We start from the raw sequence: 7,401 nt of genomic DNA on the forward strand, positions 1-7,401 counted from the left end.
AACAAATCCAATCTCGGGAGGGCACTGCCTATCCCAGGAGGTTCTCGCACTCCTGCAGAGCCCACCTTTCAGCTCAGATGCATGGATTCTTTGTGGCTAGACTGACATTGTGACATACAAATCTGTGCCATTTCTCTCTGCTCCCCCAACCACCCAATCAGGAAGCCTGCTTTGAATTGTGCTGTTTTTTGAGAATGGATAGAACAGAAACCCTTAAGTCTTTTTGTCTTTTGTTCACCCAGAGCCAAAGCCTCAGGAAAACTAGGGAGGTTTGCAGAGGAGGAAAAAGAAAGAGTTAGCAAGACATGCAGTGTCTTGGCCAGAAGTGGGGGAGAGGCCGGAAGCTGTCCCAGATCCCTTGTCTTGCCTCACCAGCAAAGCAGGAGATGCCCCTAAGATGTGGGGGGTGGGGAGAGTGAGGTCAGGGCGTCCTGCCAACCTCAGGGGATGGGGGCTTGAAATAAAAGGTTTCAAGAATGTCCTAACTCAGTATTTCATGCATACCCAAGGGTGTAAACTGAAACCAACACACTCCGTACTCTACACCAGCTCTGGGGTGTTTGTCAGTGAAAAAACCTGACATGGTTCCTGCCCTAGGGCACGTTACAGTCAACAAACGAGCAACATGTCGACTTGTAATTACAAAATACAGCAAGTGCTAGTTACAGAGAGCATTCCAGTGCACAGTTAAGGATGGGCTCTATAAAGAGGGGACAACGGAGCAAAGACCTGAAGGATACAAAAGAATCAGCCATGGGATGAAGGGTGTGGGGGGTACAACAGGGCAAGGGAGGACCTTCCAGGCAGAAGGAAGAGCTTGGGACCGGCCGGGTGGCAGGAAAGAACCAGAATGGAGATTTGGGCGCTGAGGATCTGGATGGTGTTCTTCTGATAGCTTGTGGTATCCCTAGAACCTGGGGCCACAAGGGACAGATTGAGGGTCTGAGGGTGAGGGTGCCTGGCTGCCTCAGACGGTAGAGTGTGCAACTCGATCTCAGGGTTGTGGGTTCAAACCTCACGTTGGATGCTGAGATTACTTTAAAAAAATAAAATCTTTAGGGGCACCTGGGTGGCTCCGCTGGTTGAGCGTCTGCCTTTGCCTCCGGTCATGATCCCAAGGTCCTGAGATCGAGCCCCGCATTGGGCTTCCTGTTTGGCACGGACCCTGCTTCTCCCTCTCCCTCTGCCCCTTCCCACTGCTCATGCTCTTTCTCAAAGAAAGAAATAAAATCTTTTTTTTTTTCCTAATGAGACAAAGTAAAGTGACTGAAGGTAAACCAGAGTGGCCAGTCTAGAAGGTCTAAGAGGCAATAAATACCATTTAGGAGAGAGGGAGAGGTCCTGAATGTGAGATCCTATACCCGCCTTGGTGAAACTCTTAACCTGAGCCTCAGCTCCCTCCCCTATAAAAGAGAGACCAGGCTTTTCCCTCAGGGTTGTACTGAGCGCAAGAGTGTCCGTGAAACGATCAGTACAGAGAGCCGCACAAAGAAGGGGCTCCAAAATTGCGGCTGTGACCATGTTCTTCTCCCAGAGTCTCACCCATCCTGCACGAGCCGACCCCAAGGCACCACGGGCCGCTCGCTCCCTGGACGATAAGCTCCTTGAAAGCAGGAGCAGGTCTGATTCCCCCTTCTAGTCCACCCTCCCACCTGCTCACAGCAGAGCCTGGCCCATGCAGGGAGCTCAGTAAATGTTGTAGAATCGAAGACAAGTGCATGAGTAATTATAGTAACTAATAAACTGAGGGATGTTTTTGCAGAGGACAGAGAAGTCACCGAGTCCAAAATGATCAAATGACAAGGGACGGGCCAAGAGAAAGCACGCCGCGGCTTGCTCAGCTCCCTGGCCATGTCTGGGGTTCCCTCTGAGCCACACCGGGGAAATAGCCACTCATAAGAGGATGGGCAGTAAGAGGCAGGCTTCTTTCTTCTGCTTACAAAGGGCATTTCGAGGCAACCAAGTGGGCTGCAGTAACTCACGGGCAGTTTCTGAAACCAGCTTGGATTTGAGGCTTGATGGCTCACAGACCACCCCGTGCATTGCTACGCAGCATAGTTTAGTTACGGATTAGTCCCATCTGCGCTGGAGATAACGGGGCCACAGATCAGCAAGGGCGACTTGCCTGTGGTTAAATAGCAAGCCTCAAAACTAAGGCATAAACATGGACCTTCTGCACTCAAAACCACTGTCCTCTTCCCATACGACTGCCACACCACACTGACTGCTGAGCACACAGGTGCACAGTTCTGCGGGCACCAAGAGACGGGCAGCACGTAGCACAGCCCTGGGGCGGGATTGCCAACCACAGCTAACCAGTCTGGGGAGGGTCTGCTCAGAAGCCACCGGGGCATCCTGGCAAAGGAGGAAGTATGTCACCCCTCATTCCACGTGAAAGGACTCACTGACTATCTCTCCCATTGAGAAAAAAAGAGCCTTCAAGCTGACCTACACCCCACCTTCCAAAGTCTCAGGAGTCAAGATTTATATCACTCAGTTTAGGGGGCGCCTGGCTGGTTCAGTGGTTGGAGTGCAGGACTCTTGATCTCGGGGTCATGAGTTCAAGCCCCATGTTGAGGGTAAAGTTTACTTTAAAAAATAAAATTTAAGAAAGAATAAGAACAAAAAGTAAAAATAAATTCAAAAATAGATCATTCAGTTTTGGCCACTGAACACCCTAGGGCCTCATCTGAATTTTTAAATGTTACTCTTTTTTTTAAAGATTTTATTTATTTATTTGACAGACCACAAGAGAGGGAACACAAGCAGGGGGAGTGACAGAGGGAGAAGCAGGCGTCCTGCTGAGCAGAAAGCACGATGTGGGGCTTGATCCCAGAACCCTGGGATCATGACCTGAGCCAAAGGTAGACACTTAACCAACTGAACCATCGTGGTGCCCCTTAAATATTACTTTCAAACCAAAATACATTCTGGGAGTTTAAAAATATTTTTAAAATAAAGAGTAACAGAACCTCGATACCATCCCTGACCCCTTCTGCCCGTTCTCATCTTCATTCCCACCACCAATTTGTTTGTCTCTCTGGAATTCATTTATACAAATAGAAGCTAACAAGAATATATCCCAACCTGCCTTATTTCTACAGAAAAAGTGGCAGAGTACCATTATGGACAGTTTTAGGGGGTGAATCTTTCTCTCCACTGCCTCAGGCCACCACTGCCACAAGCCCAAGGCTGGAGAGCCAATCAATAAGCATTTGTTAGGGGACGGAAAGGCCAGACTGAATAGACAAGTCGATCTCTGGGGCCAGTCCAGGGTGCGAGAGGCAAGTGCTTGCGGACGGACATCTGTGCACAGGCATCAGTAGCGAGGCGGTCCCGTCCGCTCAGTGTGGCAGGTGTCGGAAGCAGGTGCATCCTGGCGCCTGAGGAGACGCCAGACACTTCCAGGGGCGGCAATGGCCTCACTCTTGGCAGCTTCCTTGCTGGCCAATACCAGCACCTGTCTCCTGGGTCGCCAAAGACACAGCACCCCCAGGATGAAGGGGGCAGAGGACTTTGCTGCTCTGTTAAAACAAAGTCACGTGCAGAGAATTTAAGCACAAAGAAACGGGAGGATACTCCTCTCCAGCTGCTCCGGCCTCACACCGCTTGGCGGATCATCCTAGAAACCCTGCAGGTGACTCTGCCCCATCCGGCCCATGACCTGCCAAGACTTATGGGGAAGCACTTGTAAATGGGCCGGACCCATCTGAAAGGGAGCTCTGGGCCAGGGGCTGGAGAAGGGCTCTCTCGGGGCCAGTCCTGGCTAGCCTCCAGACAGCGCAAAAATGCTGTTGGGGAAGGGGGTGTGCGCACCGCCAAGAAAGTGAACTTATATTTTTGGGAAGTTTTAATTTGCTTCAATTAGAAATTCAGGCCAGCTCTGAGCAAACAGAAGTAGGTGAACTTGTTTTCCGAACCTCTGCACTGTCCTTTCTGGGCCCCTCCACCTCCGTGCAGGCCTGTCACTGAGGGCCGTCTACCCTAGCCAGCATTTCCCGACTGGCCAGTTCCAAGACTCGAACTGCTTCAACCAGACCAGGGTCCTGCTGCGGGAGGGGAAGAGAGAAAGAGAGACCATCTGGTTCCATGACATGGGAGAAGCTTTGTCTCTGGGGCCTCAGCACCAGCCTTCCCAGTCCGGGTCATTTCCATACACAGGGCTCTTTCCTTAAACTCTTTCCTTAAGCTCTAGGTCTTGTGACCAAAGCACTGTAAGAAGCACTTGGGGGAAATGAGATGCTTTAAACAACGCACGGGCCCTAAGAAGGGCTCACTGAGCCATAGCTGTTGGATCATTACCGTCCTCGTTATCTAGAGGTGTGCCTCTATAAATCTTCCAGGGAGCTTTCAGGGCTGCCCTCACCATCCCCTCTCAGCAGTCCTGGCCCAGAGAAGGTAGTTGCTCTCCTGGGAGTAGTTTATGAGCCTCCTGCCCTGACATATGCTCTAATGGGCTCTGCAGTAGGACCTGTGTCCTATTAATCTCTGTCAAGTGAAGGAATAAATAAACTCACCCATTCAGTATACTTATGAATATGTAACGAACATGTTTCAGGACAGGAACAATGCTGACCCACACAAGGGTCAGAGAAGGCAGCACTGGGGGCTCCTGGGTGGTCCAATCGGTTAAGCATCTGGCTTCTTGCTCAGGTCGTGTTCAGGGTCCTGGGATTGAACCCCACAGCAGGCTCCCCACTTAGCATGGAGTCTGCATGTCCCTCTCCTTCTGCCCCTCCCCCAAGTCACGCACTCATTCTCTCAAATAAAATCAAAAGGAAGGACTGAAGGGAGGGAGGGAGGGAGGGAAGAAGACAGGGAGGAAGGGTAGGCAGAACTAAGGAGCGAGCTCTAACCAATGTCGAAGGCTTCTACCTCCTAGGGCCCCTCATTTCCTTCCCCTCCTCAGGACCCAGGGGCTTCTCTACTGTACTTTTGGTCTTGCAGGGCAGGAGGCTGAGTGACTGTCCTCCGGTGCACTGATTATTTCCCCAACAATTCCGTCTTCTGGGGCCCCAAGGGTTTGCAGAGCTGGCTGGGTTAAGGGTGGAATTGGGCCCCAGGAGCCCAACCCAGTCTTCTCTAGCCTACAAAACACCCCAACCCCAGGCTCCACCTTGGACTTCCCCAAAACAGCTTTCAGTGAGGCCTGACCAAGTTTTCAGAGCACATCCCTCCCCATGAACCCTAAGTCAAAGGCCTTCTAGTGGGGGAGAAAGGAGCAACCCCCAGTCTACCATAAAGAAACCACACCTTCCAGAAGGTCCACACCTTCCAGACCCTCCTATGTTGACCTTGCAATGGTAATGGACAAATCTCAGAAATAGGGCAATCCTCTAAATCCTCAGGTATGCAAAAATGACCTTTCTCTTGATAACTTTATCTTTGTAAGAAGCCCCCATTTCCAGCCAAAAGAGAAGTTGATCAGGTATCACTCAAGTCAACTCAAGCCTCATCAGTGATTTCAATTCCATTCATTCCAGTCTAACTTGCTCACATCCCCATTTGGGGGCTGGGCTTACACCATCCTCCTGCTGCGTTCCTGCAACAACCGACTGGCAAGCTCTCTGCCTGCTCTCCCCTGACTTCCCTGCACCCCAGTCACCCACAGGATCCTCTGGACCCCCTCCCTTCTCCATTCAGGAGAAATCTGGGCAACTAACCTGCCAAGTGCTTCCAAAACGCCGCCTCCATGTGCTCTGGTGGTGTAGGGAGCAGCTGACAGGTCACTGTCCTCCATAATTCCAAACACGGAGCTAGGCCCGGGGCCCCTCCACCCTGAGAGCCCCAGTGTAAAGGGGAATTATTCCTACACTGCTCCTAATCCCCTTCGCTAAAAACTCTCCCCTCTCTCCCATTGCAGAGCTCTTGATATCCTTCTATGGTCCCTTTCAAAACCCTTCCTACTGCTTAGCTCTCCGACTTAAAGCCTGAAGATCGGCATCTTCATCCTCTACGGTTCAGCAGGAAGGGGTGAAAATCACCCATGAATGAATACATCACCTAACATCTCACTGCTCCAGATACGTACAGTCCACCCGGCTTGCCCGTCCTGGACAAGTGGAGGATTGTGCAGGGCTGAGTGGGCTGAGCTCCCTCTCTGTGAGTGGGGCTGGGCTCAGAGGCCCAACAGAGGCAGGGAAGGGGAGGCAGGGAGGCTCTGTGGTTCGCAGACTGCCCTGGCTGTGAAGTCACATGAGCCTGGACACAGCAGGGCTCCTTCTTTCACTGATGTGACCTTGAACACGTTGTTTAACTCCTCTAAGCCTATTTCCTGTAACAAAGATGTCACCCCTTTCCCAGGACCCCCCATGAGGAACAGAGACCATCACTAGGCACCCGGCTCAGTGGCCTGCGTGTTAAGTGCTCAGTAGAGAAGAGCCACTCCAAAACCACCCAGCAGACTTGAACAGAGCCTACCCTCTGCACACAAGGGCAGCCTGACGAGCCTCCAAGGCTCCTTGCCCAAGCCTTCCTCCCAGGGCCTCTCTACACAAACATGTGAGCACCACTCCTGCTACATTCATTTTCAGGAATAAAAATCAAATCCCAAGTCAGGCCAGCTCACGTCAGAGTTGGGATTTATACAGTTAGGACCCTTTCCATGCGCATTATTTGATTCAATTAGCCTAGGCCAACAAAAGACAGAGAGAAAAGGAAAAGAAACAGGAGGGGGTCTCTTTTAGTTCACATAATCTGAAGTCCCAGGGGCACCTGCCTGCAGGCACAGCTGGATCCAAGAACTCCAAAGACACCACCAGGACCTGGCCTGTGTGCCCCTGATCTCAGCTCTGCCTCTCTCTGCATGGCTCCGCTCTCAGGAAAGTTCTCCTCGCCCCAACCCCCCCCAAGGCCGGCGGCTCCGGGCTCACCCTCTCAGCACCCCTTACAGGGAAAGTATACCTCTTTCTTGGGTGCTCCAGCAACCAAACTGAGTCACATGAGCACCCTGAATGGATCACTGTGGCGGCGGGGACAGAGGTGACAGCACGGGGTCCACCCGACCAGGCCTCTGGGATGCACGAGGCAGGTCTGAGAGGAGGCGACTACTCCCTCCACGGCCCAAAGTCCACACACCTACTCCCCAGACAACCCCCATACTGAGCGCCCACTGCCAGCGGCGGAGATCCTCATTAGGGCCCCGCTGGAATGAGAAGGCGAGAACCCAGCTGGCCCAGCCGTTTGTTCCGCAGTGATTCCCACGTCAGGTCCCCGTAACAGGCACAGCTGGCTGAGGCCTGGCGCCCATGGGTCAGGGATCCCACTTGCTCCCATCGCCTGGGGCAGAGGGGGTCTGGAGATGCGGGCTCACGGGACTGACAAGGCTTGGGCTATCCACTGAGGGAGAGCTGTGGGCGGGGCGGTTTCTGTTAGAAGCAGAGAAGAGCAGACCACCTGAGT

Source organism: Martes martes (genome assembly GCF_963455335.1).
Source record: "Martes martes genome assembly, chromosome: 3".
NCBI classification, from domain to species: Eukaryota; Metazoa; Chordata; class Mammalia; order Carnivora; family Mustelidae; genus Martes; species Martes martes.